Source organism: Quercus suber, unplaced genomic scaffold (assembly GCF_002906115.3).
Source record: "Quercus suber isolate HL8 unplaced genomic scaffold, Cork oak 2.0 scaffold_251, whole genome shotgun sequence".
Taxonomy (NCBI): domain Eukaryota; kingdom Viridiplantae; phylum Streptophyta; class Magnoliopsida; order Fagales; family Fagaceae; genus Quercus; species Quercus suber.
In genome coordinates, this window is record NW_027069707.1 from 282,316 (window position 1) to 295,107 (window position 12,792).

The window sequence follows — 12,792 nt, forward strand, 5'->3', positions numbered from 1 at the left end:
CCATCAGAGTGAGTTTAATCTTGTAGATCCACTTACAACCAACTACAGATTTCCCAGGAGGAAGTGTCACCAAATCCCAAGTATGGTTTTTAGATAATGCATCAAGTTCCTCTTTCATTGCAATCTGCCATAAAGGGTCAGTGGAAACCTCGTGATAGGTGTGAGGCTCATGTAATGTAGCAAGAGCAGTGTAACAATGATAGTCAAGTAAATGTGCAAGAATAGATCTTACCCTAGTTGAGTGATGAGGTGGAATGTCTTGTGCAAGATCTTCAGGCGGAGCAGGAGTAGGAGACCCAAGCTCAGGATTGGGGTTGGGTAGCTCGTCTTCAACCTGTTCATCTTTCACCTGCTCATTAAAGGGTGAATTAGGAAAAGGATCAGTGATATCTGGTGGTTAGACAAAGAAGTCTACAGCAACATAATCGGGTGTAACTACAGGAGGATCAGAAGCAGCTACAAAAGGAACATGTTTCTCATCTGGAAAAAGATCTAAGACAAAGGAGGAAGACAAGGAAGCACTGAAATGAGAGAGCTCGACAAAGAGGCGATGTTCCCAAAAGACAACATTACGGGAGATACAAAGACGATAAGAGACAGGATCATAACACCTATACCCCTTTTGAGTTTCGCCATAGCCAAGAAAACAACAAAGCCTTGACTGAAGCTCAAGTTTGTTATGCTCATGTGGCTGAAGAAGAACGAAACAAGCAAAACCAAAGGAGCGAAGGTGGTGATAGTCTGTAGGTGACCCAAAAAGGCGCTCATATAGAGTTTGATTTTGGATAACAGGACTCTGAATGTGATTAATAGTATGAATAGCATATAAAGCAGCTTTTCCCCAAAAAGGAGCAAGAACTTTAGCAGAGAGAAGGAGAGCACGAACAGTGTCAAGAATATGACAAAGTTTTTGTTCGGCTCTACCATTTTGCTGAGAGGTACCTGGACAAGTTAGTTGATGAACAGTGCCATAGGAATGCAAAATAGTTTGGAAAGCATATTAAGTATATTCAAGAGCATTATCAGATCAAAAAATTTTGATGCGTCTGAAAAACTGAGTTTCAACCATTTTTGCAAAATCAGAATATACTTCCAATAATTCAGAACAATGTTTCATATTAAAAATCCAGCTATAGCGAGAGTAATCATCAACAAAGACAACAAAATATCTAGACCCACCAATACTAGAGACAGAGGAAGGCCCCCAAACATCAGAATGAATAAGGTCAAAGATATCAGTAGATATGGATTCACTAGTATTGAAAGGCAAAACTGGTTGTTTTCCTAACTGACATGAAACACAATCAAAATTTTCTGTAGACACACAAACCTCTAGAAGCCAATTGTTATACTCGAGAGAAAGATGCGTGACCAAGTCGAGCATGCCAAAGTGCAAAGGAAGGAGTGGAAGAAACTGCAGCAGCTGCAGCAATAGAAACAGGACCAACAAGTGGAAGACGAAGGTTGTCCACAGGAAACATACGCCCAACTCTGGGACCGGTCCCAAGCTCCTGCCCCGTCCTAGGATCTTGCACAATGCACCAAGAATATTCAAAGGTAATGCGATAACCCAACTCAGCTAATTGTCCCACAGAAAATAAATTATAAGAAAGGTCAGGAACATTAAAAACTCCAGGAACCAAGAGATTAGAGGTTGAAACTGAACCTATATTATGACCAGACATTGTGGAACCATTTGCTGTGCGAATATTAAGAAGGTGCAGTGCAGGTTTAAGGTCAGAAAATAAGGACGAGTAAGGTGTCATGTGATTACAATAAGCAGAATCCATAAGCCAAGAGATAGGAGACATACTAGATAAAGCTGAGAGAGAGGAGGAAGAAGATGCATTACCAACCATACATATGACATTGGCGATGATATTTATAAGGTCAGCTCTAGAAATGGAGAAAGTGGATCCAAAAGACTTAGACTGTGTAGAGACAGGAGCCATTGGTTGGACACTCTCAGTGTTAGCAACAGTAGTAGCAGAAATTGAAACAGCTGATTTGTTGCAATGATAGCAAGTCTCAATATTGTGGCCAAAACGTTTGCAAAATGTGCAAAAACATTTGATAGATTGGCCACGATGATTAATGCAATAAGAAGAAGACATGTCCTTATTCTTCATTTAGAGGCGAAATTTGCAAAAACAGATTGCAAAAATGAAATCTACGCGAAAAACTGGATAAGAAGCACCTGAACTGCAAAAGTCAACTCTGGTCAAAAAGTCAACGGTCAACACTGGTCAAAGTCAACTCAGAGTCAACGGTCAAAGCTGTCTGGTCAACAGATGATGTCAGCAGATGATGTCACCTAGGGCTGACGTCAACAGGTGTAGAACTGGCACATGGCAGTGCGTGGAGGCGCATGAGAAGGTCTGACAGCGCGTGGAGGCGCGTGAGAAGGTCTGACGGCGCGTGTCAGCGCGTGGAGCGTGTGATCTTGTCTGTAGAATCTTTTGAAGGCGCGTGAAGGCACGTGCAAGCTCCAATGATGACGAGGTTTCCACGATTGAGTAAATGGGGGCGAGACGATCACTGTGGTACCTGAAAAATACTTGTCAGAGCAAGAAGCAAGGTGAAAACGATAAGTGCAATGGTCTGTGTGATGCGGGACTTCTCAACGACGGCAACTGCAGGTCCAGAACCTAAGGACGACGGTTGAAAGACGTCGGAGGTTCTACGGCGAAAGGCTGCGGTAGCGGTTGTGACGGCGGAAGCGATGTTGAGAACAGTGACACCAGTAAAGACAAGACTGCAAAGAAAAAGGTTAGAGCAGTGGCTCTGATACCATATGAGAAATACTGAATATAATTGTATTGTATTTCTTGATAAAAGAATGTACATAGGTGCCTTTATATAGGAGGCATATGTGTGCAGTACAAGTAAATATGTGTGCTACACAAGTAATCTAATTAGGCCTAAAGCCCACAACACTATATACGTTAACAATTCATATCAAGTTATTGCCATGATATCTTCATTGCAATAAGCTATTATTTCAAAATTTTCGTAGCAAATATCCCAGTTTCGACAACATAAATGTTAACATTTCTCAGCTTACCAGTTGTGCAGGTGAAGGTGATTTTTTAGACTTAGAAGGCTTCCCCTCTTCATTGTTTTCCATGGATAAGAACTTAAAAACTCTTGATTTGAATTATGTAACAAAATTCTTTGCGTTTCTACATTAATGGTAATCATGTCAATCTTTATTTCAGAGGAAAAATCTCCAAAGCACCCAATGAACAGTCTAAAAAACAATAGGTTTCACCCAATTTTATCAAGCCTTGCATGATACAATAGAATTATGTTCCATTAACAATTTAACATAAAAATATATTGTCATTGAAAATTAGAACTGCAGTGTACTAAGAATATATATGTGTGGGAGAGAATGGAGTTTACTGTGTTATTGGGAGCTCCCTCCAAGACCTTTAGTGATGGCCTAGAAACTCTGTGAGAGAGAGAGAGAGAGTATTTTATGAGATAGAAGAAGCTTCTTCTTTAAAGAGAGAGAGAGAGAGAAGTGTGGCTGTGGGTGTGGTGAAGATGCTCAAAATGGAAGACGCTCAAATGGAAGAAGCTTGAGTCCTTCCTCTCTCTTTCTCTTCTCTTGTCACTTTATTTACTAATACAATAAAGTTAGGCCCGACACATGAAAATTTAAATGGGAGGTGAGGTGGACCTAGAGAGATTGAACCCATGAAAGTCTGAAATTGAAAGTCTAAAACCAACTAAAAGAAAATTGAGTTCCTACGAAAATCCTTAACTAAACTAAAAACAAATATTTCTATATATATTATTTCAAATTTCCAGGAGTTTCAAGCTTTCTCTCACATACACAGTGTAGAAACCAAACCACAAAAAACAGGGTTTTTGGGGATAGAAGGAAACAAAAAACCTATTCTAGCCCATGCACTCATCTCCAATAACCAAAGAACCACCTCGGGGGGCCTGATAAACAGGTCTTAAACAAGTCTCCTATAACAAATTGCATTCATTACTATCTCATCCAAAGCCAGTTTTGATCTAATACCTAAAAGTAACTAGCGAGAGCATACACATAAAAAAAGGGCTAATTGCACTTGGCTTAAAACCCAAATCCATTTGATTCCCAGAGTCCAATACAAAGCATATTTTTTTTTTCTTGAATTAATGAAAAAAAATATTAACATACCATAGCATATAAATTATTTTACAATCTATTGCAATGAAAAATATTGAGATAACATTGCAATAATCTGATGTCAATTATTTTACAATCTATTGCAACAATAAATATTGAGATATCATGGGAATAACATAATATCAATTATTTTACAATCTAGAAGCCAAAGATTAGAGAAGCAATGGCCTTAATCAAATCCTTCTAGTCAAATCCTTCCTCTCTCTTTCTCTTCTCTTTCTTTTCTTTTTCCTTTTATTAATTGTAGTAAGAAAGCCTTTTCTCTTACTTTTTCCATTTGCAGTAACCTAAAACGGTGTCTGATCACTAGTATGTGAATATTTTTTGTAACAGATAATTATTTTAAAAATAAGCTATTATTTCAAAATGACTAGCAAAACTCAAGTCATTTTCATTTTGGGAAGCATTATGCTGGGAAACATGGTTATTGAAACAATCAGCAAATAACAAAATCTTTCATCCAAGGGTTTTAGTAACAAAAACCATTCTAGAATGATGTTTTATAAGTTCCTCAACGCACATAGCTAGTAGAGTAATTATTGCAAATCATATAGAAACTTATACTGCCTTGATACTGGTCTATACTTGTGTTGGGCCCCACATATATGGGTGAGGAGGATGACCTGAAGCCGTGGTGGAATTGTGAGAATTCTTCATAATCCAAATCTAAAGAAAGCAGAATATAAGTATGTAAGTGAGAAATGATATACTTGAAAATTGTGAAGGAATGAAGAAACCCACGCAAGGCACAAAAAAAAAAAATTTTAAATCCTTCGGCTTCCTTCCCCTTATTCTTTTTCTTTTTCTTTTTTTTTTTTTCCTTTTTCTTTTTCCTTTTTCCAATTGTAGTATGAAAGCCTTTTCTCTTACTTTTTCCATTTGTAGTAACCTAAAATGGTGTCTGATCACTGGTATGTGAATATTTTTTGTAACAGATAATTATTTTATATTTTTCATTACAATAAATTGTAAAATAATTGATATTATGTTAGTTTGATGGCTAAGTTTTCTTGTTGAGTCTAAAGCTTGGTAATTTTGCTTGGGTTTGAAAATTGGGGGTTTTTGGCAGACCCCTTCTAAAAACTCAGTTATAACTCTAATTTTTTGCCTCTATCTTATTGTGTGTTTCCTGATTGTTCTTTGGGTAAAATATCATTTTCGTCCCTAAACTATCACAAAAGTTCGTTTTTCATCCCTAAACTTTCAAAAGTTCTATTTTCGTCCCTAAACTTTTCCAAAAAAATTGATTTTCGTCCCTCCCACATCAGCACTCTGTCAAGCCACGTCAGCACTCCATCAGAACTTTTGAAAATTTAGGGACAAACATAGAACTTTTGAAAGTTTAAGGACGAAAAATGAACTTTTGTGATAGTTTAGGGACGAAAAACGAACTTTTGAAAGCTTAGGGACGAAAAACGAACTTTTGTGATAGTTTAGGGACGAAAATGATATTTTACCCTTGTTCTTTTTATTGTTTATATTACTAAGTCTCTAGATTCTTGTGGGATTAAGATTCTAAATTTTGTTATTTGGGTTTGGTTTGCTTTAATTGTGGTGGGATTCTGCTCTTTCATTTCTACTATTTCTACAAAATTGTTTCAAACCAAATGGGGTGCAAAATCCAATGATGCCTTTTTGTCTACTATTTTGTTTCTTGGGTGTTGTTGGATTCTAATTGCTCTTTTTGTTGAAGAGAGCTCTGACTTAAGCCTACAAACAGTTTTGAGTAGTTTGTTTGACAACTTGGACAACTTTGCACAGCTTGTAATTGCTTTTTGGATAGTTTTTGTAACACCTTGATTATTGTCAAAAGCTATGATTTAGTATCTAGAATAGCACAAAAATGAAAGAACATTTACTTGCGATATGCTGGTTGCTCTTTTCTATTGTTTTAGCAAATATCTAGTAAGTGTGTCTTTACTTTTGTTCTTTATGCTTTTAGATAGGATCATACATTGAAGATTTTAAGTGCTCTCTTGGTTGGAAGCAAAAGCATTGGATCTTAGCAATGAAGAGCAAAAGATAGTGTTATAAATGACCAAGTCAAAATTCATAGCAAAAATTGCACGATTTGTATTAGAAATTGCAACTGAGGTTGGAGACTTGAAGCATGCAAGACTTTCTCTCCTTATTATGTGAGAATTATGAATTATGATGGTGGAAAATTATTTATTGTTAACTATCATGTAATGATGTTATTAGGACCTTGTAATCAAAGAGAATATTTCAATGGAACTCTTGTTATTAAGATCAACTATTAAAGTTCTCCATGCGTTGCACTGATAGTTTTGTAATATTTATATATGATGGTTTTGGAGAATGTCGTACATATATTATAAAAAAAATTAAACTAAATTAGAGTAAAGAACCATATACACTTTGAAATATTAAAACCATTATAGAATATAGCTTTACATTGTGCACGAATTATTCTCTCTACTTATATACCTAAAATAAAAATAATCCAACCAATGTTTAAGCCCTTATTTTAAAAAGAAAAAAAATTTAAATAATAATAATTGTATGGGTTTCGGTGGCTTGATGGTGGTGGGAGGTCAGTATGAAGGAGGTGGTGGCCCCTTAGATTTACAAATATTTTGTCAATCTCAGATATTTTATTTTGATAATAGTGAAACAATGTGTTTCATTTAACAATCCACAACATTTTTGTGTTTCTTTATTTCTCCCATGGGTCTTATCTGATTAGTTATTACTATTAGTTCTCTGTGTGTGTGTGTGTGTGTGTGTGTGTGTGTGTGTGTACACATATATATTACTTTTTGTTTTTAATACTAAAATATTGGTTTTGTTAAAAGACATGAAGAAGAGAGAATGTGTAGTGTAAGCTTAGATAATTAATGATAGATTAATGAGATAACAGTCAAAATAAGTTAACCTAAACTTTTAGGTAACCATAAAATAAACTTAATGAAAAGAGGTAAAAAAAAAAAAAAAAAAGGCTAAATGCAAAATTTTAGATTTTTTTTAGATTTTATGTGTACATTTCTATTGATGTAGCATTGTAATGTGTTTATATTGGTTTTTTCATATTGTGTGTCAATTTAGATTTTTTATTTTTCATATGATGCATATAGGATCCCCACACCTATCAGGTAGACTAAACAAATATCTTTGAAAGTAATTAGAAACATTCTATGTTAAAGGGTAAAGTTAAATATTTAAAATTTAGGAATAACAAATCTATTGTCACAAAACTATCATTCTTTCAATTTCATCTTATTATAATTACGATCTTAAAAATCAAAATTTTCTTCAATTAAAATGTTAATGTGCCTTAATTTTATATATCATGTCAATTCTAAAACTGAGAAAAAGCTATTTTGAATGACATAAAATGGAGATAGAAACTTTAGTGGCATAAGAAATGTAGAAATTAACACTATAGAATCTATATATAAAACATAAATCATACAAGAAAAACACTTAGGAACCAACAAGTTTGTAGGTGACATTGTTAACTATGACTTTGTGACTAACCATAATAGTATTCATGAAATCCATAAGTCATAAATAATATTTTTATAAAATTTATCAAAATGCACCGCGCATCGCACGGGATATTGGCTAATAAGAATAAAATGTTCTTCCATGATATTCTCATTCTAAATATTAGATATCCAATTCAATTAATGTTTTGATTAAACCATGTTACTGGTCACTCGAACCAATCCTAATCATACCACTTTTTTTTAGGGAATTATGAAGTTATTATGACAATATTGATGAAGCATGAACATTGTCAAATTTTCACAACTTTTTTCTTTGGGAAAATGCTAGATATACAATTTTTTTTTTTTTTTTATAAACAGTTAATGTGGTGCGTAATTATTAATAAATAAATAAAAATAATATTATTAGTAGGGCCAAATGAGAATTAGTAAAAAGTTGGTCACAAAAAGTTTGTAAAAATATTACAAAATAGAAATTATTGAATAGTTATTGATAATTATATTGAATAGTTATTGATAATTATACATGTGAAACATCAACATATAAAAGGCTTAGGGCACTCACATTAAATCTTACAAAAATTCTGATTTTTTAAACTATTTTATTTTTTCACACATAATAATCATCATCTACTCTTTTTCTTTATTCTCAAGATACATAAAGAAATAATAAAAAATTAAATGCAAAATAACAGTGCTAATGTAAATTTACATAATTACCATAATACTTATGGATAAACTTTAAACAACTATACATAAACTAATAGGTCTATACACTTCTAAAGGGGGGGTGGGGTGTTTGTTATACACCGGCATAATCTAAGTCTACGTCAAGACCATATAAACCAATCCAATGTCACTATACGGAATCCTGAGACCGAATCCCACTAGCAGTAGATTTTGGTTAAGTCATTGGTCTATCACCTTATGTGTCAAACGTTATTCCTTCTTAGTGTTACCGTTTCCTTATCCATATATAAAAAGGACCCAAGTTTAGGGTTTCTATCGTTCAGAGTTCAGACAATTAAACAAACAAAACAGCAAATAATAAACAGAGAAAATAATTGGCATGGAGCTCGAGCAGGTTTTGTGGTTGAGCAGTGGCGGCGGCGGTGGCGGCGGCGGCGGTGGTGGTGGTTTCTCTACTTCTCAGTTAGAGGGAGGCTATGCCTTTGATCACGGGCTTCAAATCTCAGAAGCCACTAATAACAGTGACATACAAATACAGCAACCTGATTTGGAGGTATGTACTGTATCAACTCTTTGATATACATACATATATATATGTATGTATATATATATATATATGTCTCCCTATCACGTACGTGAAGTGCTTGCATTGTTGATTTTTGGTGTTTACCTGGGGTTTTAACCGTTTAAGTACATATAACTAGTAGCCATAATATCTCTCTCTCTCTCTCTCTCTCTCTCTCTCTCCTGTTTGGTAATGTCAGGATGTCAGTCCTTTTTATTGTATATTTTAGCTAGAGTGATTGATGTCATTGAATGGATTTTTGTTTCCTGTATGTGCATGAATATTTGAGTACAATGTGTGCGACGGTGCGTTATAACTTTCAAGAGTTTGGATATTAATGCAATTATTCTAAAAATTACTTCCACTTTTTTGGTGTATCGGTTTAAGGCCAATGTATGTGATCTTCTATATTTTTTTATGATGCATGCATTAGTTAATGTTGCTTTTTTTCTTTTTCTTTTTTGTCTATATATACCTAATTTGTAGAATGATTTGGATGGTGAAATTGTTACCAACAAGGGTCGTTTTGATCATTTAACAATTACGAGGACCGAGTCTGTCTATGAATTGATAACGGCGATTACAACACTTGAAAAAAACACCGAATGTTTTGATGAGGCTAATTGTAGTGAAGCTCAAGCCGAAGTTAGAAAAGTTTATAAGAAGTTGAAGGCTTTAAACAATGTACATGACGGTGTGTTATTACTTTCAAAAGTTTAGAGGTTAATGCATTGATTTAAAATTACTTCGACTTTTTCGGTTTATCAATTTAAGGCCTATATATGTATGTGATCTTCTATGATTTTTATGATGCATGCATTAGTTAATGTTGATTTTTTTTTCTTCTTTGTTAATACCTAATTTACAGAATGATTCGAATGGTGAAACTATTACGAACAAGGGTTGTTTTGATCATTTAACAATTACAAAGACCGACTCTTTTTATGATTTGATGATGGAGACGATTCTAAGATGTGAAAAAAACACTAAATTTATTGATGAGACTAATCATAGTGAAGCTCAAGCCGAAGTTAGAAAGGTTTCTAAGAAGTTGAAAGCTTTAAACTTTCGAGCATCATTACTCAAAATTGGCATATGGAAGGTAATATCCATAATCTGAAAAGCAATAATAAATATTATGATGATGAAGAAAAACAAATCATAATTAATTTTGATTAAAAATGTGCAGGAAGTTGCTGAACAGGTAGAAGGGTTGATTGTAAGGTGTTACTTTGCAAAGGAAAAACTGGCTTGGGAAATTTCTCGAAAGCAATCTTTGAAGAAAAAAATTGAAATAAAGTGGTCTGATATTTTAGCAATTAGAGCTAAAATTATGGAAGATGGGACTGGAGTTCTAGAAATTGAGGTTAGTTTCACATTCTTAATTTCATAATTTTTAATGAAATATAGGATTGGTGAATTGTGATATTTTCCTTAGTCTCAATTGATTTGAAACTGACGAATTTTTTTCAGCTTAATAGGCCCCCTTCATTCTATGAAGAGAGTACTCCGATTCCAAGAAAGCATACTATATGGAATATTAGTTCAGACTTCACCGGTGGTCAAGCACTTAATTATAGGTTTGTATTTTTTTTTTTTTTTTTTTAAATTTGAAACTTCTCTATTGACATTAGATATCTCATGTAGTGTAGTTCACTTTTCACAATTTTAATGGTTTTAAATATTTCATCATGAGTAATGAATCTTATTGCTAATACAACTAATAATTTTGTTGTTCATGTACTATATATTCTCAGGATACATTATCTTGAATTTCCTCCAGGAGTCCTTGAAAAATACTACAAGAAGCTCCAAGAAAGCAACGAGTTGTTAATGCTGAGCAAAAACCCTTTCCTAAGTCTAAGTTCTCCCTACTTCAATTGCAATTTCTCGAGTGCAACTATGCACTAGCGGCTCCAGGAATTTTTCCTAAGGTGTTCGTCAAGAAGCATAAATTACATAAGCTTATAAAAAGAAAATTTATATATTGACGACGACAACAACAACAATAAAAAAAACACCTAGATACATGAAGTCTTACAATATAAAGCTTGTGGAGTTCAGTTGTGGTTGTTGTTAGTGTTGCCAAACAGGGATAGACGGTGATGGCTAGAGAGAGTAAATGAGTTTCTTATTTCCTTTTAGCCTTTAGGTTTGATTTAGTTTTAGTTTAAATTGTTTAATGACTTGCGAATCCGCGAGGCACTGAGGATTTTTTTTTTTATAATATTTGTTGAATTAAAAACGTAATCGTGTTGGTGTTGGAGTAGTAATAATCTTAGTCTAAGATAAGATTGATCTTGTACTAGGCTTTTCTATTGGCATTAAACATATACATTTTGAAATATTAATACATATGCATGTTTCTTATGGATGATTTAAAACCATTATAGAATATAGCTTTACATTGTGCACCAATTATTCTCTCTACTTATATACCTAAAATAAAAATTATCCAACCAATGTTTAAGCCCCTAATTTAAAAAGAAAAAATTTATAATTAAAAAAAAAAAAAAAAAAAGCTACTTGTGGGGGATTCGGTGGCTTGATGGTGGTGGGAGGTCAGTATGAAGGAGGTGGCAACCCCTTAGATTTACAAATGTTTCGTCAATCTCAGGTCTTTTAATTTTATAATAGTGAAACAATGTGTTTCATTTAACAATCCACAACATTTTTGTGTTTCTCTATTTCTCCCATGGGTCTTATCTGATTAGTTATTACTATTAGTTCTGTGTGTGTGTGTGTGTGTGTGTATACATATATATTGCTTTTGTTTTTAATACTAAAATAGTGGCTTTGTTAAAAGACATGAAGAAAGAGAATCTGTGGTGTAAGTTTAGGTAATTAATGATAGACTAATGAGATAACAGTCAAAATAAGTTAACCTAAACTTTTAGGTAACAGTAAAATAAACTTAGTGTGCATTTGGATATGAATGAAAAATTAAAATTATTTCACCATTCAACTTATTTTTGCTACTATTCATGGTCCCACTACACTTTTTGTTATTATTCATTGCCCCACTGTACTATTTAAATTAAATTTTACCTTTATCTACAGTACTTTCAGCAATACTTTTTCAGTTTCAGTAAAATAAGTGGTATCTAAACACACCCTTAATGAGAAGAGGTAAAAAAAAAAAAAAAAAAGGCTAAATGCAAAATTAGAATGCCACATGATAAGATCTCATGCACTCCTGTGTGAGGTCTCTGCTTTATATATATATATATATATTGAAGTGTACATTTTAATAATTTTTGTTTATTTTGAATTAAATTATTTTCTTGTCTACTTCTTTCTTGCATCAATTGATTGTAAAACAGGCCAAGCATTCTTGGAAGACTCTTGATATTTGATAGGTAATCCTTTTTTTTTTTTTTTTTTTTGATAAATTTGATATGTAATCCTTTTTTTCAAGTTCTCCGGGGCATATATTGAACTTGGTGAAGAAGTTGTAAACTGACCAAGAAGTAAAGCACTAATAGCAATTTTATGTTGCAAGAACTAATATTAAGGTTTCAAATACAATACAATTATCTTTTCAAACTTCACAAAGGACCGAGTTAGAATCAAACCTCCTTTATTGCTAGTCGAAGCTTGAATATAAATTTCAAAGTAATTTATCTTAAATTTACCAAGATTAGAAAACATAAAGTGTAGAAAAAGAATTTTTTGATAAACAGAAAAAGAATAGAAATAGGCATCATGCAAACTTCCATTAGGACAAGTAGAAGCTTGAACATGTAGATAAAACTTAAGAAATTGCATGCAGAGTTTCCTTATCTCCAGTAGGACACATTGGAAATTTTACAGAAGAATGAGCAACACTAGTACGGAGGAAAAAATTGCCCTTTGTCCTTTTTGGGCAAATTATATAGCCT